This window comes from Monodelphis domestica, chromosome 5 (genome assembly GCF_027887165.1).
Source record: "Monodelphis domestica isolate mMonDom1 chromosome 5, mMonDom1.pri, whole genome shotgun sequence".
NCBI classification, from domain to species: Eukaryota; Metazoa; Chordata; class Mammalia; order Didelphimorphia; family Didelphidae; genus Monodelphis; species Monodelphis domestica.
The window spans coordinates 136,799,976-136,823,411 of record NC_077231.1 but is presented as its reverse complement, the minus strand read 5'-3'; the positions used below and the strand labels follow the sequence as shown (position 1 = coordinate 136,823,411).

The window sequence follows — 23,436 nt, the reverse complement described above, 5'->3', positions numbered from 1 at the left end:
CTTTTTGGATTAAAGTTGTGGTCTATCCAAAGTGTAAATATAGCTCAACCACTTAGTAAATGACTCTGGATTTATTATTTTATTTAACATTTTGAATCTATTTCTTATTCTTGAGAATACTACATATTGAGTTCAATTAATTATCTTATCCTATCATTATCTTATCTTATATATTATATTGTGTTAATGTTATATTATGTTATTTTGTGTTATATTAATTATATTATATTATAGTGCAAAGTATTACTCCCTTTCATTTGTCCTAAACCTACCTTGATTACATCTCATTTACAAATTTGATGAACTGTTCCGTGATTTTATTCATTTTGATGATGACCCATTTCCACCTTTAAAATTCCAAGCCCAAGTCCCATTCTTTTTAGGCTATCCTTATATACGATTCCCACGCCTCTGAATTTAGTTGCAATTGTACTTGTCTGATTCCCTCCCCCCCCCTTTTCCATTATATCATATCTTCCTTGAGGCGAAGAAAAGAAAGTTCTAAGAGTAGATATATCATAGTTATTCTAGACCCATTCATACACACTCACAGCTTTCAATCATTTTCCAAACTGTGGATCTGCTTGTGTCCATGGACTATGAAGAAACCACTCAGACCTCAATTGTGCCTCTCAAATATTTCATTCCTTAAAACTCTCTTATACCATCTTTAGATTCTGGAATCACAAAGTGGGGAAGTTAGTAGGATCAGAACAGGAAAACAATTGAGTTCAGGCAGCTGTTACAGAACTTATTCTAATTTAGGATGGAGAAGGGAATGACCACTGGTCACCTGTCCCTATGGCCCTAGTATTATGGCTAGAAGTGATCAGCTTCCACTTTGAGGGTACTCAGAAGTTCTATCAATACCCTTGTGAAGATATGTAAATACAATCTTGCTTTGAGTTTAGGAACTTTTTTTCCTTTTTGTTTATTTGTTTTTACTTAAATGCTGAAAAATTCATGTGGTTCCTAAATTGGGAAACTGGCTCCTCAATCCAAAGAAAAAGTAATTGACCCATTCTTACAGGATACAGAAATCTGGGGCATTTGGATCAGTGAGTGTTTTGTTTGTTTGTTTCTTTGTTTGTTTTAGTGCTTGGTTTCAATCATTTTGCATTTTTTTATTCCATCACACCATTTTGCTAATTCCATATTTCTCCATCTTCTGTAGCTTCTTTAAAAAAAAAAAAAAACCCTTACCTTCTGCCTTGGAACCAACGCACTAATATTGTGTGTTGGTTCCAAGGCAGAAGAGTGGCAAGGGCTAGGCAATGGAGGTTAAGTGACTTGCCCAGGGTCACAGCTGGGAAGTATCTGAAGTCATATTTAAACCCAGGACCTCCTGTCTCTAGGGCCTGGCTCTCAATCCACTGAGCCATCCAGCTGCCCCCCTTCTTTATTTTCTTTCTATACCTCTTTTTCTTCAATCATTGCAAATAAGAAGGTATTGAAATCAAATTCAGTAGAAAGGAAAACAACCTGTCTAACCTATCTTGTATCTATCTTACAGACCAAGTCACTTACAGGAAGAACTTGACATTTAAGTCCAAAGTAACAACAACAACAACAAAAAACAGTCATCCAATAGTTTGATAAGCCAAATGGGGATATTCTGGGTTTAGAAACACAGTTAAACGGAATGCCATGGATGTAACTTGTGTTAATGAAAAACGAAGAATCCTTCCTCAATTGTCAAGACTATTGCAACCGTTAATATTATCTGGGATGCAATAAGGTTCCCCTTAAAAAATATTTATCAAAAGGGTCCATGCTTTCATGCTGTTCCACAGAAAACAGAAGAGGAAGGAAGAAACTAAATCATGATATGTGGACAAACTGGGATACCAATTAAATGGGTTTAGAACGATAGACAAGTGTTATTGAAACACTGATATATAAGCACATAATCTGGCTTTGCTTTAAAATACTGTTGCTTAGGGCCAGCTGAAGAAAACATCCTCCCCCTCATGCCAGCAGCTGGGTTTTCCAAGCATGCTTACTGAGTCAGTGGCCTTTCCGTCATAATGGACCGTCTTCTCCTCCACTAATGGGTAACTAAGGAAACAGCTCTCTGTGTGCCAAATTTCTAGTTCTTACTATTAAGGGTGAAGGACTGCATTAGACTAGTCAACGAGAGCTGAGAAGTCCTGAAATAATAAAATATATTTTTATTTTAATATATAATTCGTATATAAACTCATATCCACAAAATATAATTGATAGGAGAGCAGGATTGTCACACAGGTCAAAATGGGTTCCCCAATTTTCCTTCCTACAGCAGTTACTGATCCCTGCTCCTTTGAAAAAATAATAGCCACATTTGGTAATATATAAGACAGAAAATCAGGAAATACTGACTATTGCTTCAGTTGTGTCCAACTCTTTGTGAACCCATTTGGGTTTGTGGTTTTTTGTTTGTTTTTTTTTTTTTGGTCAAAGATAACAGTGATTTGCCATTTCCTTCTCCAGAAATTTTTACAGATAAGGAAACTGAGGCAAACAAGGTTATGTGACTTGCCAAGAGTCTCACAAATAGTAAATGTGTATGGCCAGATTTGAACTCAGGGAAATGGGTCTTCCTGACTCCAGGGCTTGGCACTCTATTCACTATACCACCTAGTCAAAAAACCTGGGTTCAAATTCCACCTCTGATGCTTATTACCTATGACTACCTATGTGACTTCAGACAAGTCACAACTTCCTCTCTCATCTGTAAAATGTAGGAGTTGGACTAGATGGACCACGAGGTCCTTTCCAACTCTAGATCTATGATTCTGTGCATTTTCTATTTCTGAAACCCTCTGAGACAAATTGCTGCCCTAAAATTTTAAAGCATACAGAGTGACGTGAGTAGAGATGATCAAAACATGCTTCCATCTAGAAGATTTAGATCAATCACCTCTTTTGTGGTAATGGTCAGGACCTAGCAAGACAGTATGTTCTAAAGATACATCATTTGAGTTGTTCTAAATTTACTTTACCAACTGCCACCCAAGTTTCCAGCTGTGTTTGGAAGTTTCCAGCTATATAAAAAAATCATTTAGTAATTGCTCTGAACCCTGATTGCTTGGAATAGCCTAATAGCTAGAAACCTCAGGAGGAACAATTTTGATCATTGAGTGAACAGTCTTCACAGCTTCAGGAGTTAATAGCTCAGATGAAAAGAATTTTCAGTAAACAAAATCCATTGGCCAAAGTCTTCTATCAAAAGCTGCTTTTAAATAAGTTTTAGAAGCTTGGAGGGGAACTAAAAGACTAATGCTTCTTAAAAATACTTTATTCAAGGAGAATAAAATCTAAATATTGTTTAATCAAAGCTATTGAATGAGTTTTTGCTTTTTGATCACAACATAACAAGAGGGACTCTTCTGAGGTCAAATAAGTTATGACATTTGAAAATACTTGTAGCAGATCATAAACTTTCTTCCTGTTATGACTCACCTTTCTACAATTTAATTTTCCAGATTACTGCCAATTAACAATCAACTGGGCAACATTTGAAAACTCAATAATTGTCTTCTCTTCTGTCATCAAAATAATGACAAATGAAATGATACACAAGTCAACCCTGTAGTAAAATACTATTAAAAGGATTCCAATCATTACAAATAGATATGATCTTAGAGACACAGCTTGAGAGCTGGAAGGGAATTTAGAGGCTATCTAGTCCAACAATGGCGAGGTGATTTGGTCATGGTCATTCAGAGAGAGAGTTCATGCAAAGTTAGGATTTAAACCTGGATCTTTTGATGCCAAAGAAAATATTCTTCCATTGAAGCACTCTGCCTTCCTTGACCCTACAGGCCAACAAAATACCATCAGTATTTATTCTTCACAGAAAACATTTCATAATCCATTAAGCTGCTGTTTCACAGCACATTAGATCTGACTTATTTTTATTTGGACCTTCATCATTAATGTGGACCATTTCCCAAATCCTTTTTCACACTCTCCATCCTCTAAAACACACAGATAGCTTTCTAGTACTAATAAGAAATCAATTTCTTTTCTGCCCTATTATCCCTTCTGTTCTTAGCAAACTCTTATTATCTGATTAAATCAGTTCCCTCCATTAAATGGCTATGATTCCAGAGGTTTGTGTCAGAAGAGTAGTACCCTTTTGGGTTCTTACTCTAATATGCTATGATGGAAGTAGATCTATAACCACAACAGGGCAATCAGGGCTTTGCTTCAGGGTGCTGAAATCTATAGGATACTTACAAAAATTATACTCTTTCAGCAGGCAGAAAAAAACTCAACCTCTGGTTAACAAGAATGAGTTAAAGTAAGGAGTTACAACAGTTTATTTCCTCCTCTATCCTGCATAAATTCTTCTCTGACCTGGGTCTGCCTGGCTCCCTTGACTGGTATAGGCTTCTCAAGCAGTAGAATTATGTTGCCCCTAGAAGTTGGTGTGCCAGGCCTCTCCCTTTAAAGGCTCTTATATCTAAAGTGTGAGATTTTTCCCCCATCCAAACTGTATTAATCTTTAAAATATTGTTTTCTCTTTATTTAAAAAAAATTATTATAAGGGATGACTCTCTGGGAAAGGAAGGGGAGGGATACCAGGAGAAATCTGGGTCATGTTTGTAAAAATCAATAAAAATATTTTTTAAGTTGATTTGAGGATATCTTTCATGTTACTTGCCTCGGGTACCAGAATTAAGAATGGCTTTGAATGGGAAGATAGAAAAGTGTAGAAAATCAGAATGAAGGGTTTGCCAATAAGCAAATGGGATATACTCATTCAAACCTGCCCTCTTCTCTCTTCTCATATAGGTTTTATTTAAGGTGTGGGAAATGTGAGAAGAACATGCAAATTAATCCCTTCATAATTTTTCCTCTCAAGGTTCCAATGTATCTTTATACCCTGCAGGCTTATTTTTTTAGAAGGGAGGAAGTGATCTGCTATTGTCTTGAGACCTCAAAATTTATAATAGATGCCCCTTAATAGATGCCAATGAGTAGCTGAATTATGAATAACTTCCATTTCACCAGTTAGCTTCAATTAGCTCTTAGAAAGGAACATTTACTTTGAAGTTATAGCAATATTATCTTCATTACCCCAGTCATAATTCTACTAAGGCATTATCCCCTACCTTGTTCATGAATGAATGAAAAAAATTAAATCCTTAAAATAATGTATAAAACACTGCACAAAGTACAGAAGATGAAAAGAGAAAAGAAGACAGTCCCTGTTCTCAAGTGGCTCACATTCTAATGGGACAGATAATACATAAGGAAAGATTTTGCTTTAAATGGGCAGCTGCGGGGCACAGAGGATAGAGTTCTGGTCTTGGAATCAGGAAGATTTATCTTTCTGAGTTAAAAAACTGGCCCCAAGTACTAGCTGTATGACCTGGGGCACCTAATCTTGTTTGCCTCAGTTTCCTCATCTGTAAAATAAGCTAGAAAAGGAAATGTCAAATCATTCCAGTGTCTTTGCCAAGAAAATCCCAAATGGGGTCAGGAAAAATCAACTGAAAAATGACGGAGATTCAAGTCAGGTGGAAAGGTTCCATGGTCTTTAGCGTGCAGCAGTAAAACATACGATAATACTTCTTTTTAAATATCCTAAAAATCATATCAGTTTCTCATGTTGAAATATCTAACAATACCAAAGACCAAGGTGGCAAGAACATCCTTTTATGAGTCTTTAGTAGCTATGACTGTTACACTTACAGGAGTAGTCTCCACCAGGCTATTTCTCCACCAGGGCTATTTCCCAGGATGATGATTGAATGCACTGGGCTGGATATATCATTATCCCCCAGGATTTTAGGTTCAGGATATTGGTATATTCCCAACAGGGTCAGAATGAAGACGATGGTCAAGGCAATGTGGTGGTGGTTTAACTTGCCTCCAAAAATGCAGCAAACAAAGGAAACAATTCATTAAATATAGGAATCTATACTGTTCCATCTATCTCCTTTCTCCCTTTTTAAATCTTACTTGACTATATTATCTATTTACTCAACTTTTAACTATCATTTTTTTTGGAATGGTCCCCAAGCCCACATTTCAAGGACTATTTAATTCAACAAACACTAAGCACTTGCTGTGTGCAAGTCTCTGAGCTAAGTAACAGGTAGGAATATGCAGGTATTAAGTATGCTTTGACCTTACTCTTCTGGGACTAGCCAGGCTACATTTACCTCTCAAGGTTCTAGTGTATCCTTGAGTACTGCCATTTTTAAAAATTTTTATTTTTAATTTCAAACATTGTTCCTTGGTTACAAAAATCATTTTCTTTTTCTCCCTCCCCTCTCCCCACCCCTCCCATAATTAACATGCTGTTTGACTGGGTATCACCTGTATTCTTGATCAAAATCTCTTTCTATGTTGTTGGTATTTGCAATAGGATGTTCATTTGGAGTCTATTTCCCCATTTATATTCCCTTCGACCTATGTCATTAAGCAGTAGTTTTTCTTTAGTGTTTTTACTCCCACAGTTTTTCCTCTGGATGTGGATAGTGTTTTTTCTCCTGTACCCCTCTGGGTTGTTCAGTCCTGCCATTTTTTGAGCAGGGTTAGAGGAAAAGGATGATTTGCTATTATCTTAAACTTTCATTTGTTATGTTCTTGCCACCAGTAGATGCTGGTTACCCTCAACCAGCATGAAAGTGACTGATAGATCTCAAACCCATCAGTGAGTTAATGGCAATGTGAAAACTTCCCCCAGTGGAATGGGTAGATAAGAATAATTTCTAATGGCCAAAAAGGCAGTGGAAGTACATGCTAGGGAGTACCCAGAGTTTGGTTAGACATCGAAGAAGTCAATATCATTTGGCATGATGTAATCTGCATATAAATTTAATAAATAAGTTGACAATATACAGCTTAGTGTACTCCTTTTCCAATCTTAAACCAATCAATTGTTCCATATTCAATTCTAACTGTTGCTTTTTGACCTTCATACAGGTTCTCAGAAGGCCAGTAAAATGACCTGGTACTCCCATCTCTTTGAGGACTTTTCATTTTTGTTGTGATCCACACAATGTAGTCAATGAAGCAGGAGTAAATATTTTTCTAGAACTCATTTGCTTTCTCCACATTCCAGCAAGTGCTGGTATTTTGTACTCTAATTCTTCTGCTTCTTTAAAAACCAGTCTGCTCTTCTGATAAGTTTCAGTTCACATATTGCTGAATCCTAGCTTGCAGAATCTTAAGCATTACCTTGCTAGCATGTGAAATGAGTACAACTGCTTGGTAACTTGAACATTCCTTAACATCATCTTTTTTTAATTGGGATATGAATTGATCCTGGTTAACAGTGATGTTAAAATCTTTCTTATGTAGTTCTGTATATTCTTGCCACCTCTTCTTAATCTCTTCTACTTCTGTTAAGTCTCTACCATTTTTGGCAAGGTCTTAACTGTTCAATTTTCCAAAATTGCTGGTGTATTGAGTGCAGTCCTTTAATAGCATCAAATCTGAGGATCTTAAATAGTTCAGCTAGAACTCTGTCACCTCCACTATCTTTATGTTAGCAGTGCTTCCTAAAGCCCACTGGGATATATAGAGGTCTAAAAGCAATATCAGTGATTAACCTGTTCATAGTGGCTGTCAACAAAGAAACTGCCTGCAGATGTTTAGGGAAAGACATTGACCCAGGGAGAATGAGAGCTTTAAGGACATAGACCCCTTGTGGCAGAAGGGTCTTGACTCTCGGACTGTAGAGGAGAGTTGACTCAAGAGTAGCTTTGCAAGAACTTTAAGAAGGAAGAAAAGGACTGTCAGGATTAAGAGGTACCCCTTTATCACACATGCTTTCTACATATTTTCCTCATTAACATTGTATTTTAACTTTGTGCCCACTTTTTCCAGGGATATTTGTGTTCACAAGGGGAGGGTGCACTCCTGATTTTCACTGTTGTGGTGGTGGCGATGATTTTGTTTTTGTTTTGCTTGAGGGGAAGGAAGTGTTTTCTTGTAACTACTGTTCTTACTATCCTTTCTAAGTAAATACTCTATCTAAAAGCTAATTGTGGTTATTATCTGATTTTTGATGGGAAGATCACCTCTGGGGGCTTGTGAATTGCCATTCACAACTAGAAATTCAGAGAGCCATAAGAAAATAGGTAGCAGCCCCTGTCTGGGAACCAGCCTACTTATATGTACATTTTGAAAAATGCATACCCATGCCACAAAAAATGACAACCCATTGGGGTCTGATTTATGGACAGTTATATATATTACCACCTACATCTCCTATCAATTTGATTAGTTTTTGATCAGTAAAATTGCATCAGGTCAAAATTGGAAAAAATGCCCTTCTACCCCACCCCCTAAAGCCCCAGTCTCAACTAGAGGTAGCTCTGACCAAAGATTAAAACTATTTCCAAGAAGCAGTTTCATGATATGTTTCTCTCTCTTAAGTGAAGGAAAAAAATAAGTGATTGAAAGATCCATCCTTGTCTCTAAAGCCTTTTCAGAAAAAAAGAAGAGAGTTATATTTGCACAACGAATCTAATAGTTATTCTCTGGTGCCTTTGCTACTAAAGCAAAGATGGCCAAAATGAGATTGGAATGCTGAGTAGAATTAGTGTCTTCAGCAATAGACAAATGAAGGCTTTTTACTTTGTTTCAAATTTTATAAAAACACAATAAAACAATTAATTTAGGATGAAAATGATACTTTCTTTTGGTTCAAGGTGATTCGTTGACTGATAGTTTAGCTAATGTTAAGGAATTCCTAAAATGAGGATCTTGAACAGGGAAAAAATTGAGCTGGGGAATTTCTAAGAGTGTGATTTTTAAAGTAGAAATTATTCTAATGACTCGGTTATTACATTCATAGATCATGAAAAAATTTTATCCTCAAAGATATAACAATAAAACATAAGGATGAAGAAATAAATAGCAAAAACAATACTTCTATGTTGGCAACTCATAAAAATCACTCCAAATAGAACTTATGATTCATATCTATTTTGATGTCATACTATTAGTCTTCTTTCCTTCCTCCCTTTACTACTTCCCTCTCTCCCTTCTTCCTTTCTTTCTTTCCTTCCCTCTTTCTTATCTCTATGTCTGTCTTTCTTGACTGAGTCTCCCTATCACACACAGGCTAGAAGTGCAGTGACCACTACAAACCTGATCCCGCTGCCAATTGGCATAGAAACTTTGACCTTATCCATTTCTGACGTAGGCCCATTTTCCTCTCTTCAGGCAGCCAAGCCTGCTGGCCCTGTAAACTCAGAGACTTACCATATTGGTACTGAATGCAGTACAGATACCCCATTGACTTTAGCCCTATTTAAACTCAAAAGATCAAGCAATCCATCAGCCCCAGGCTCCTCAGAAACAGGGATTCCATGTGTTCAACCCCATTAGCCACTGGCACCTTTCTTTTCTTTTCTTTTTTGCATGCAATCAAACTTTATCAAATTTTCAGTGTGACAAACATCAACCCATCTAGGAACACCAACCAACCTGATTTCTCTTATAGTTATACTCACAACAAGGTTTCCTCTCATTTCCTTCACAGATGGCAAGATTTTTTTCAGTTTAGCATTGATCTCTTTCAAATATGGATTGCTCAGATTTCTTTTCTTTTTTTTTTGGTATGTTCATTTAAAAATGTTTTATCTCTTTCAATTACATGTAAAAATAATTTTAACCTTCATTTTAAAAAACTTTTGAGTGCTAAATTCTTTTTCCCTCCCTCATCTTCCCCCTCTTTGAGAAGGTAAAGAATTTGAGGTGGATTATATATGAACAGTCATGCAAAGCATATTTCCATATTAACCATATTAGGAAAAAATGGAGACAAAAATAAAATTCAAACAAACCAAGAAACATAAAAAAGTTAAAAAAAAGGAAAAAATTTTATCTACATTCATATTCTATCAGTTCTTTCTCTGGAAGTAGATAACATTTTTCATCATAATTCCTTTGGAATAATCTTGAATTTTTATACTACTGGGAATAACTAAATCATTCATAGATGGATTGGGGAGATCCTGGGCAAGTTTCACTTAAGCCCAACTGCCTAACCCTTACTACTCTTTTGCCATAGAATCTATATTTAGTACCAATACTTAGATAGTTAGTACTGATTCTAAGATAGAAGGAAAGGGGTTAAAAAGTAATAAAGCATTCACAGTTGTCTACCATATATTATTGCTATTACTATGTACAATGTTCCCTTAGTTCTGTTCATTCCAGCTTATATGTCTTTCTGGGTTTTACTGAAAGTATCTTGACCATCATTTCTTTTAGAACAATAGTATTCTGTCACAATCATAAACCACAACTTATTTAGCCATTTCCTAATTAATAGACATCCCTTCAATTCCAATTCTTTGCCAAGTTAAAAAAAAAAAGCTGCTATAAGTATTTTTATACATATGGGTCTTATTTCTTTTCTTTTTAAAAAATCTTTTTGGGGATACAGACCTAGTAGTGGTATTGATAGAGTCAGAGAATATAGTTTGATAGCCTTTGGGGCTATCAATTTTTTCAAACTGCTCTCCAAAATGGTGGAATCAGTTTATAACTCCACCAACAGTGCATTTCCACCAGGCACTTCTCAAAAGACATAACGTAGATTAACTCATTTGAAACTTATTATAACCATGGGAACTAGGTGCTATGGGTATTAGTAATACCATTTTTTTAAACCCTTACCTTCTCTCTTGGAGTCAATACTGTGTACTGGTTCTGAGGCAGAAGAGTGGTAAGGGCTAAGCATTGGGGGTCAAGTGATTTGCCCAGGGTCACACAGCTGGGAAGTGTCTGAGGCTAGATTTGAACCTAGGACCTCCCATCTCTAGACCTGGCTCTCAATCCACTGAGCTACCCAGCTGCTTCCAGTAATGCCATTTTACAGATTTTTTAAAAATGGAGTTTCAAAGACTTTAAGTAACTACTTTATAGTAACTTAAATATCATAGTCTACAGACCTGGGAGTCTGTAGTTCTAATACCCCTAGCCAGTAGTCTAAATTAGTTTTCCCCCCAAAAGGTGAGATAGTGCAAACAGTCAGAGGAAAGCAGTCTCCTCAAATCTAGGATGTACTATCCCATAAATGCACCTAAGGTCCATGGGGAAAGTGGGTTCTAGCTTAGAGAGCATTGGTATTGAGGAGCATGTGTGGAGGTCATGTGTAGAAGAGATAATTTGCACCTCTTGAACTAGAAGTTTTTTCTCCCCCATATGTATGGCATCCTGCCCTCTGCTGCTCTCTTAGAGTCACTGCCTTTCTAGACTACAGATTTGGCATCATCTCCTTGCCATGTGAGCATCATCCAGTTTCTCCTTGCTATGTTTCTCCACTCATTGCTAGATGCATCGTTTGATATTGTTCCAGTCTTTTCAGTGATATGGTCAGTGGAGAAGGGGAACAGGAGGATATCTGCTGGAGAGATAAACCCTGTCTTCCCAACCCTTCATGCCTCCACCTCTACCCCTCAGTGATTTCCTCCCTGGTTACTTAGCGACTTTCACTTCTGCACTTAGAATCCTCCCTTACTAAATGGGTCCACTGCTGAGCTGACTATTGTTTTTGTACATTGGTCCATATCTCTCATTTTACTAATAAAGAAATAAGCCAATAGAGGATTAGTGGCTTTTCCAAAATCATGCAGATAATTAATTGCAGATCTGGGACTAGAACTTGGATCTTATAACTAACTCCTTTCTTCAGAGAAACAACATTTGAGTGATTTTTAAAGTATGACATTTTTTTGGTAGTTGGTGGTATCCAAATGTGGATAATGTGCTGGACCAGGAGTCAGGAAGACTCATCTTTTTTAGTTCAAATCTGACCTCAGACACTTACTGTGTGACTCTGGACAAGTCACTTCACCCTGTTTGTCCTCAGTTCCTCATTTGTAAAATGAGCTGGAGAAGAAAAGGACCAACTATTCCAGTACTTCTGCCAAGAAAACCCCAAATGAGCTCACAAAGAGTTGAACACTTGGGGCATCTGGGTGACTCAGTGGATAGAGCTCTAGTTCTGGATTTGGGAGGACCTGGGTTGGGTTTAAAGCTGTCCTCAGACACTTTCTAGTTCCCTTCTGTCTTAGTTGTTACTTGGTCAGAAAAGGACTATTAAAAATTTTTAAAAGATTTGAACCCAAGTGAAACAATTAAAGGACAACAAAATAGTACCTTTATTGTATAGTCTAAGTCAATGGTCTCCCACCTTTACACTGATGATTTTTTTTTTTTTTAGGCAGTGGGGGTTAACTGACTTGCCCAACGTCACACAGCTAGGAAGTGTCTGAGGCCAGACTTGAACCAGGACCTCCTGTCTCTAGGTTTGGCTCTCAATCTACTGAGTCACCCAGCTGCCCCCTACATTGATGATTCCTGAAGGAACAAAATGTTTAGGACTCCTTAGACATATTATTGCTATTTTGATCTTTAGCTCCAACAAAATATATAAGATAAATTAACATAATAGATAAACAAATCTATCTTTAGACTAAATAAATTCTATATTAATGATATTTATATGACTGTAAGGTTTGTAGAGCACAGTACATGCATTACCTCATTTGAGCCTCACAGAAGCCCAGAGATAGGTACTTAACATCTCTTCATTTACGCATTTGTAAGCTGAAGATAATAATATTTGTAGTACTTCTAGCATAGTGCATGAGGGCCAGATGAAATTACATGAGAAAAGCATTTAACAAACCTGAAAGTGCTATGAAAATGCAATTATTACTTTCCTGTCTGGCCTTAGGCAAATCCCTTGATCCCCTGGTTTCTCATCTATAAAATGAGGAAAGTATAGCAGCTGGACTCAGAGGTCCTTCCTGATAGATCTATAGTTCTATGACCCAAATATTTCAGCTATCATTATTCTGATTTTGCAAATGGGAGAGTGAAGTTCACAGGGGTCAAAAAATCTTACTGTGGTCAGAAAACTAGGATGTATCAAGGGCAAGATTTGAAACTATCTTCCAAATTCTAAGTTGAGCACTTTATCAATTATATCATTCTTTCTGTCTCTATCACAAATATATTGTTCAAGTGTATTACAGAAGTATAGTATAGAAGCTATTACAATAAAATATACATTTATTTTTAAATATTCTTAAGTTTAGAGTAGCTGCCACCCTTTCTTTTTTTTAAACCCTTACCTTCTGTCCTAGAATCAATGCCATGTATTGATTCCAAGGCAAAAGCAATAAGGACTAGGCAATGGGGGTCAAGTGACCTGCCCAGAATCACACAGCTAGGAAGTGTCTGACACCAAATTTGGTGTCAATTCACTGAGTCAAAACTTAACTGCTCCTTTAACCTTAACTTAAACAAAAATTTTTGAGCTGTGAATGCAATTCTTAATAATTGTTTTCTGACATGTTGTGATCCATGTTCTCCCTCTTCCTCCCAACCTTTCCACCCCTTCTGCCTAAGATGCAGGTAATGTGATTTAGGTTGTACATGCACTATCATACAACACATATTTCCATGTCCATCATGTTGTGAGACACCCTGAATTTTCTCAGTTAATGGATATCAATGGTACAACTACCATCATGCAATTAGGCAAATTGGAGTAGTAACCATGACAACCTAACTGAGCAACTCTTCCTGATAGGAGTAGATCTCTTATAGAGATTTTATTATAGTATTTGCAAGTGTGCGATATGCTCCCATTTCAGAGCTAATCTTTTCTCCGGAGTTGTTTTTCACCTCAGTTCCTGAAGGAATCTCAAGCATGGTAACGTTTCTCTTTTGGCAAAGAATGAACCATCAAAGGATGAATTATTAATTCAAAGGATGAAAAGTACTGATTAATGGTTACACACAGTACACTGGGAGACAGAAGAAGTCATCATGAAGGACAAAAATGTTCCTTTCAACAACAGTACCGCACTTAGAGACTTCAAAAGCCATTTCATTTCTTAAAAAGAAAAAAAATTAGAAAACCCCCAAACCGGAGTGACTCAACAAAGACACGTCATTATTGCTGAAATGAGAATTTGGACAGTAACCTTTTGTTTGTCCTAAATAGTAACAGCAGAGAAATAATCTGGCCCTTGAGAAGCATAGATTTTGCTGCCAAATAGATCGGATCAAACACTCATGTTAGCAGGCAAAATTCCCTTTGTAGTACCAGCTGCAGAAAGAAAAAGAAAAAAACATCATCTGAGTATGCTCTGGGCATAGAATGGTGTACTGTGTTCCTCTCCAACTACCTTGCATTTGTTATTTTGTATTTACTCTGTATATTCTGTCTATGTACACATTGTCTGCCCTGATAGAATGTAAGCTTCTTGAGAGCAGAATCATTTTGTTGTTTGTACCCCCAGTAACTAGCTCAGGGATGGTCACCCAGCAGGCATTTAGTAACTGTTTAGCAGCAGATTGATTGTTCCAGGAGCTTATTTTTCTGCAGTAAGTATCCTGGGAGCATCCTTACAAAAGCCAATGTAATGGACCACTAGGTAACAAATACAGGATTCTTTCTGAAGCCTGGCCTCATCCCCCTAATGCTAGTGTCCTTCTCTACCAAACCACCTTGTAGTTCACAATGGAATGCCTATTTGTATTCATGAACTTCATTTTTTTGATGCATGTATTTTTACATGTACTTGTCTCCCCCTTCAGAACGTTAAGCTCCTTGTGAGTAGGGAATTGTTTCATTCCTTGTATTTAGATCTCCAAGGCTTGGCACAGTCCCTAACCAGCAGTAAGCACTTAATTAAGTATTCATTGATTAATACTTTGATTGGTGGGTGCCACAAACCTCACATAAGAGGAATGAACCAGAAGGCTTTCTTTAAACAGAAGCAGAAAACAAATCTCATTTTCTCATCATGATTAGTGCTGGCCTGCCACTGGGAGAAGTCTTGGGATTCAGGACCAACTGTGCCACAGCCTGGCCTCTGTGCTGAGGGGCAGGTGTTGGTGGGTACCCACAGGTAGGCTGGCCCCCATCCTGCCCTGCAGCCCTGAAACTCACCATTAGAGGGAAGAGAAAACAGCTGCATCCTCAAAGGTCTGGAGGCTCCACCTCCATAGGGAGCAGGGGACCAGGAAAGGATGGGGCAGCAGGAAGCAGAAACACCAAGAAAATGAGTCCTCTAGATTTGGGGAGAAGGAGAGAGAGGAGAAGGAGGTAGGGAAGAGGGGCCTCAGATCCCAGGGATCAAAAGAGGTCACTGACTTGAAGAGGCTAGGGGAAGGGTCCTTGGACTTACGGGTGGGCATTGCCCCCTCTCAATCATAATGACCATTCATCCACACATTCAGAGACACAGGCTGGAGAGGAGTCCCTGGGGTGAGGAGGGGCTTCTCCACTCCACTTTCCACACTAATGGACTTCCTCTTCCAGTCCTCACCTCCCCCAAAATGGGCGATTACAATAGCCAGTTGATGGGTCTGCCTGCCTCAAGTCTCTCTCCACTCACCATTCTCTACTTCTGTTGGCAGATGCTCTTGTCTGTGGGCCAAGAGCTAATGCCCACCTCTGATCATGTTACCCTCCCATACAATAAATTCCAGGGGCTCCCTGCCACTTCCAAGGTCACTTAGAAACTCCCCCACTGGGGGGTTCAAATCCCTTCAGAACCTGTCCTGTTCCCCATTCAATTCTAGTTTTTTTATACCTTATTCCTCCCTCCCCCCCCCCCCACAACATAGGCTATGATCCAGTGTCACTGGCCTCCTTATTCGTTACTTCTTGAACAAGACTCTCCATTTCTCAGTTCCAGGCATTTTTCCTGGCTGCCCCTGCCCCCACCCACATCTGATGCTCCCCTTATTTCTATCTCTTGGCTTCCTTCAAGTTCCAACTATAATCCCACCTTCTACAGGAACACTTAGTTCTAGTGCCTTTTGTTGATTAGTTCCAGCTTTCCCTGTCTAAAGCTTGTTTGTACATAATTGTTTGCAGGTTGTCTCCCCTATCTGCCTCTGGGTCCCTTGTCTTTTGCCTTCGTTTGTGCATTCCTAGCACTTAACACATTGCCTAACACAGAGCAGGCTCTTAATGCTCATACACTTATTGAAAAGAAAATTCTTTATTCAGGTTTTTGCCCTGATTCAAAAGGCAAAACTCAGGACAAAGGGAATTTTGAAAGTTTATTAAAGCGTGTCAAGGTAGCAAACAAGTTGAGAGGCTGACCACTGGTTTCAAGATGGATCAGGTTTTATTGCTAATTTTAATAATGAGATAAAGACAATCTGGATAAGTCAGGTCAGTAAAAAGGATCGGCTCCCTGTATTTCAGTTCCTCCCCAAGATAGTAAGGACTTGACAATTTGCCTTCCCCAATAGAGTCTTTCCCTCCACTGACTGACGAGCAGATCCAGGTGCAATGAAATAACATAATTTTCAATAAACTAATTTTAAAGGTTCCTTCTATCACCATCTTTCCCAGTCACCCAACAGCTAGTGAGTTCCTTCCTCCAAGGTTGCCTTCCAACTACTCCTCTTGCCTGGTCTGGTCTCTTGGCTACTCTCCTTCCCTCTAGTACCTTCTCTTCTAGGTACCCTCATTTATTACGAATTTTTTATAACCAGTCATATACATGGTGACTCATTAGAATGTAAGCACCTTTTGGGCCGAGATAGTGTTTGTCTTATCCTTGTCTCCTCAGTACTTAACACATTTCTTGGCACATAGTAAATAAACATTTGAAAAAATATCTCAAATATGGTAGATAAGATAGATACACAAATAAATCCAAAACAATCTAGAATTTGAGAAGTGTGTAAGAGAATTCATTACAGGGGTAATAAGAGAAAGACAAGGTTTCCCCCAAATAGGGAAAACAAAGGCTTTTTTTGTTTTGTTGTCCCCAAAATTGGATTCTCCCAAAAATCTTAGTGTCGTTAAGCTTAAAACTACACTAAGATTTTTGGGATACCAAGTATCCAAAGTGAGGCTATGAAAAGCATATATGAATTATACAGGAGATAATACATGAGTAAATATAATGTAATTGAGAATATCTGAAGTTTATAAGAGAATAAACAAGGGAGACAAGATGAGTACTCAAGTCAACATGGTATAATTGAGAATATGAAAAATACATATAGGAATTACACTGGAGATAAGATAAGTACATATGTAAACATACAATTAAGACTATGAAAAATTAATATGAATTACAGGGGAGATCAGATGAACATACAAATAAATAGAATTTGATTGAGAATATGAAAAGAATGTGAGAATTATTGGGGAGATGAGATGAATATAGAGGTAAAGATGATACAATTGAGAATATGAAAAAGCAAGTTAGAGAATGGCAAAGTACTACAAGATGCCCATCCCTGCCCAACCTCCTCCTTTCTACCATTTTAGGGAGCTCTCTCAACCAAAGCATATTAGTACCTGCTCTATCAATCATATTTTCAGAGAGAAGAACTGTAGATTTTGAGCTGGAAGGGACTCAGAAGTAACCAAGTACAATTCCCTCCAGTTTTTTACTGTTGAAGATTAAGTCACTTGCCCATTGTTATAGTGCTAATGGGCATTAGAGGCAAGATCTGAACTTAAATCTCCCTGAGTTGAAATCCAGGACTCTATCCATTGTGCCACATTGCTTCTCTAAAGATTGTTTTGTATAAGACTATTCTTTTCTTATTGAACAAATGAAGTCACAAATGAAAATATGGCACTATTTAAGTGATCTAAAAGAAGTTTAGAAATACCAGGCTTAGCAGTCTTAAAACTCTAGAAGGTCTTTGAAGGTCACTAAATCACTCTACATCTCAGTAAAATTATTTAAGTGAAGATGCTATCTATAATTTGACCCTGACGAGTTAGGAGAAATGAGGGAAAGTGATTAGAAAGTGTTCAGCTAAAAGAAATATGCCACAGGAATGCTTAATAATGGCCATTGAACAATATTTTTGCTTTAAAAAATACCCAGTTCAAAAAGATGTCCATAATTCTACAATTATTTTCTTTTGAACCAAGAGACTCTTAGTTTTCAATGCAGTAACCACACATTTTAAAAAGAAAAAAGAAAAGTCATACAGTCACAGAACGGAAATGTTTTTCTTCAAATATGGTTTGCAGACATATAATTTTTTAAAGTTGAATTCATTGTCTTTGGACTTTTTAAAATTCATATTACTAAAGGTGATAAATTGTGAGCAAGAGAGAACAAATCCAGGTGACAGTAGTTCAATCTTCCTTTGATTTGGACAACAAATAAATTACTAGGAAATTTCTATATATTTCCAGTCTTAGAAACTGTTTTAAACTCCAAAAATTATCTGCTTTATTCACAGTTACAAAGTACTCTGAATTGAAAGGAAAGGTAGGTAGTTATCACATCCTCCATAAAACCTCTCATGAAGGAAAGTCGGGAGGAATGATCCCATTTAACTTAAGAACAATCAAATAAACTTAATCTACTCTTAAAAGTATTCTGTTTTCTGGCTTTGTCCAGTGGTCCAGGTTTGCTCAGTTGGCTAATGTACCCTGTAAAAAGGTCAAAGTAATGAACCTGAAATCTGGGCAGGCCAGTTCATTTTATCTGTTCCCTAACTCTAACTGTTCCAATAGTACCCCTAACTCCAGCCACTTGATTTACAAATTAATGTCATTAGGTGAGACATTGTGACATAACCAATGTAAATCCATCAGCCTACAGGATAGTCAGGAAAGGTCTTATGGGGAATGGAGGACTGGTAGAGACTGGAGAGAAGTTTGACCAATGCAGCACACACTCCCCCATGATGCCAGCAGATTCAGAAGTTTTCAGTCCACAGATATTGGGGAGGGATGATCAAGCAGATGGTAAGAAATGCTGCAGGAGACCCTTTCCCCTCTGGGATTGGGACCTTGTTGTGTTGCCCATGTACAGTTTCCAGTTGCAGTAGTAGGAGTCTCTCGGTAACCGAGGATGATGATTGTCTTTGTGCGCTTTCATCTGTGATGTAGATGAGTGTGTACAAAAACACTTGTGCATGAAGGAGATTTAAGTGGAAAAGTCAATGCACAGAGACAGTCCCACTCTCTCGGCGTTGGAAGCCTGGGTCCAGTAGCACGAAAGGTCATTACACCTGGAGACTTCCCCAGCTGCATTGGATGGCCGTATTGTCTTTTGTGCTCCATCACCCCCTAAGCACTCCACAGTGCTTTGCTGCATCGCCCTCTCAGCCGTTGAACCTTCTTATTGGTTTCTTCCGCCTGTTCTGCCGAAGCAGTCTTCACCAGCTGGGTGAGCAAAGCCCTGGTTCACCAGGGACGACCCGATGGCTACCCTCACAAGGTTTAGCCGGCCTGTCGAAGCCGTTGCCCAGGGTGTGGCCGCTGAAGCATGCTAGCAGCTACTGGGAGCCACAAGTGAGAGCTGGGTGTCAGGTGAGGGTCAGAGGTTGGAGAGCTGCCCTAGGAGGGCATGACAAGCCCTCCATACCTGAGATACTACTCCTCCCTGAGCATCACCCCCCCCATAATGCTAGGCAATATGGAAGCTGTGACTGGCCCCTGTGAAGAGGGGAAGGGACAGGAAGTGAAATGGAAAAAGGACTGTAAAAATGGTCTGGCACTTCTTATTCTTGGGTCTTCTCCTTTGGACTTATTTTTTGGAAGACTGCTGCTTGGTACTTCTAGCTTGAAGAGATTCATGCCTTCATGGCTCTGTGAGGAGACCCTCTCTGCTCATTGGCACTTCAGTGGGACAGTATCAGGGCCAAAAGAACTAAAAGCATTTGAGCCTGCAGGTAAAGGAGGCTTGTGCTTTACTCTCAGGAAATAAGGACCCTGATCTCAATTCTAAGACAAAGGGGAGCACTAGCAATTGCTATTACAAACAAGTGGGGAAATTGGTCAGTCCCAGGGCTAGGAGGAGTGCTAGTGCTGGGGGCTACAGGGTTACAAGAGCCCTTCTTGGGAAAAGACCAAAGTGCAGGCATCTAGGAAACCAATACCTGTCCTTAAATCATATTACCACAGAAGCATCAAAAACCTACAGACCCCCAGAGCTTGCTCTGAAAACAGCAATAAGAAAGGCCTGAAGTTTGGGACAGTGTTTTCTCCACCTCAGGAACATAGACTAACTTTAACATGAAGCTAAAAGTCAAGAACTGGGCTAGGAAAATGGACAAACAATAATAAAAATAGAACCTGACCATTACAGGTTACTTGGATAATAGGGGAAATCAAGATATGAGCCCAGAAGAAGCCAACAAAGTGAAAGCAGCTACAAAGAAATTATCAAAGAAAAATGTAAACTGAAAACAAGTCCAATAAGAATTCCTGGAAGACCTCAAAAGGATTTTAAAAATCAAAGAGGCAAAGGAAAATTGGAAAAAGAAATATGAATAAGGCAAGAAAATTATGGAAACAGAGTCAACAGCCTAGTAAAAGAGGCACAAAAATACTAAAGAAAATAACAGAATTGGACAAATGGTAAACGAAGTATAAAAATTCACTGAAAAGAAGAACTCTTTAAGAAGTAGAATTGGCCAGTGGAAAAAAGGATACAAAAATTAATTCCTTAAGAAGTAGATTGGTTATGGCAGCTGGGTAGCTCAGTGGATTGAGAACCAGATCTAGAGACAGGCGGTCCTAGGTTCAAATCTGGCCTCAGACACTTCCCAGCTGTGTGACCCTGGGCAAGTCACTTGACCCCCATTGCCTAGCCCTTACCACTCTTCTGCCTTGGAGCCAATATACAGTATTGACTCCAAGATGGAAGGTAAGGGTTTAAATAAAAAATAAAATTAAAAAAAAAAAAAGAAGTAGATTGGTTAAATGAGAAAGGAAGTACAAAACTTCACTGTGGAAAATAATTCCTTAAAAATTAGAATTGGGCAAGTAGAAGCTAATGACTTCATAAGACACCAAGAAACAATAAGATACAATTAAAAATGGAAAAAAGGAGAAAATATGAACTATCTCATTGGATAAATCACTATATAAATGTCTATTATTATTTTATCATTGTCTTGTAACATTATAAAATCATATTTGAGATAGCTGGTTGGCACAGTAGATAGAATGCTAACCCTAGAGTCAAAAAGCCTCATCTTCCTGAGTTAAAATCTGATCTCAGACCCTTACTACCTTATGTGATCCTGGGCAAGTCCTTTAATTTTGCTCAGTTTAAAAAAAAATCATACTTGGGATAGCAAAATTTCCTCATATTCCAGTTCCAAAGGAACTGAAGTGTAATAATCTACAGTGAATAATGTCAAAAACTTTCTCCTCAGGAAGGATTAGATAGCATACCACAACATGAGTTTAATCTAGTATCCCAAAAGAAGAGTAAAATCATAAACTATATATTTAATGGTATATATACTTAGTGTATATTTTTTAATGCAACTAAAAATTTCAGAGTTGGTTGAACTTCCAGTCTATATGTTATAACCCTCTGCATGGCAGATTTTCTAACATTTTTGCCTATAGCATGGTGCAATGGAAAGGGCACTGACTTTGGAGTCAGAAGACCTAGATTCAAATCCTGCCTCCAATGCTTTTTTTTACCTGTATGACCTTGGGAAACCTTATTCTTTCTAGGATTTGGTTTCCTTCTCTTTAAAATGGTGAAGTTAGACTAGATAGCTTCTGAGGTCCCTTTCAGCTCTAGATCTATAAAGCTGGAATTTGATGAACCTATGATCCATATTAGGAATTAATTTCAGTATTAGAATTAATTTTCAGACTTAATTAGTAAGCAGTACTGAATTAAGTATTATAAGAAAGGGTAGGATCTAAGTAAAGATTGTCTCTTCTCCTTTCAGCTTTCTACTACAAAGGGCTTTCCTATTACTTCCCATCATTTCTCCTGTCCCAGACAAGATCTAATAAACCAAAGTACACCAATCTGATTGGGTCTTTATGTGTTGTCCTCATCCCTTACTTTTTGAAGCAGGTATCTCAGGAAGAGAGCAATGCTTAACACAAAGGAATGACTTGTTAATGGAAGATTAAGGTACCAATGGGGGAAGTATACAGGGAGACTTTTCCTCATCCATACTATGTATGCATCCTTTCTCCCCTACTATATTGTAAGTCCACTGAGGACAGCAACCACACACATTGGTGTTTGTATCCATCAAAAAGCCACGGTTATATCAGGTCAACTAAACATTGATTGGGTTGATTGTCAAGAAAAGGACATCAAATCATTCTTTAATTTACAAAGATACGTTAAGTTTTGTAATTCGTGAACCAATAATTTGGTTCACTGATAACAAGGAATTATAGACTGTTTTTCATTTTTATTTAATGTGAACTACTCTGAAAAATCATCACTTTTCTTCTTTTCCTTCTAGTGCCATGAATTTCCTATCTTACTATCATTCTGCTTTCTAGTCCATTCATAATAGTTAATAACCTTTTGTAATAAGGATGTCTGGTATCTCAAGAACCTATTGCTTCTGTATTCCTCTTGAAAATTTCTTGGGCTGCCTGTCACACTACTTTTACATGAGCCTGCCCCAGGCAATGTTTTCCAGGTGTGTTTTGTAACTTAATATTTATAGAATCCAGATTTAAGCAGTTTAAAATTTTTATTTCTCCATTTATAGTCTTCCAAATGACCTATATATTTCCTGCTAAGGGCTATTTGAATTGTAATCAGAAAGCATGAGTGCATGTGAATTATAATCCCAGCAGTTTAAAAGTTGGAGAAGGGCCTATATAGGAACATACCAGTAAACAGTAAGCTCCCAATTAAGGGGACATTTTCAGACAGTATTCATTACATATAATCAGAGAGTGGGAAAGGATTGTCAGTATAACTGTCAAGACTAAACCACTGCAAACATCTGGTTGCTTATCCTATTATTAAAAATGCCCAGGAAGAAAGCTTCTACATCTCTCACTATTTCATTTCTAGAAGTTTACAAATCTTCGTATAAATGTGCTCTCACCATAATTAAATCACATTTTTTCACCACATTCTACTCACACAGATGCAGTGGTTACTTACCATATACTTGTCAACAGAAATTTGCTCAGTATCATCTTCTTTCACTCTCTCATTATTTGTTCATCTTTTTTTACCTAACTCCTGCTTTTCTATCTGTTCTGTCAAAGACGGCTGCTGTGTCATCTTTAGGCTGTGGAGAACTGTAAACAATTTTATATTCTTAAAAGGTCTTGAATGGTACAAAGTCTGGTAAGGAAGTATATTGACTTTGGCCTCTCTTCATATGGATGAAAGGGAAAAATGTGAGATTTACAGGAAAAAAAGAAAAATCTAATATAATGCAGGTGAGATGAATATCTATATTTCTCTTTCTGTCTGTTTGTCGATCTATCTATCTCTCTGTCTGTCTGTCTATCTCTCTATCAATGTATATGCTCCTAAAAGTCCTCTTTTCTGTAAAGCAGCTTTACACAGCTTGAGTGAGTGATCATCGAGAGTCACAATACAAATTAGAATATAGGGAGTACATAAGAAAAGTATATACAAAAGCTTATTAGAAATTAAAGGAATAAGAGAAGACTTCTTGGAGGAGACAGTACCAGATATGGACCTTGAAAGATGGGGA

At 37.8% G+C, this 23,436-nt stretch overlaps 1 protein-coding gene and 1 long non-coding RNA gene across 12 annotated transcripts in view; one reads left to right on the top strand and one right to left on the bottom strand.

The window, feature by feature from the left end:
* LMNTD1 (lamin tail domain containing 1) overlaps positions 1–23,436 on the top strand; it is a 147,947-nt gene that overhangs the window by 12,578 nt on the left and 111,933 nt on the right. The gene's annotated exons all lie outside the window — the stretch shown is intronic.
* Positions 13,940–15,045, bottom strand: LOC103095479 (uncharacterized). Its single transcript, XR_472612.3, has 2 exons — positions 14,930–15,045; positions 13,940–14,083 (listed from the first exon to the last, which is right to left on the bottom strand). It is a non-coding gene; the product is annotated as an uncharacterized LOC103095479 (long non-coding RNA).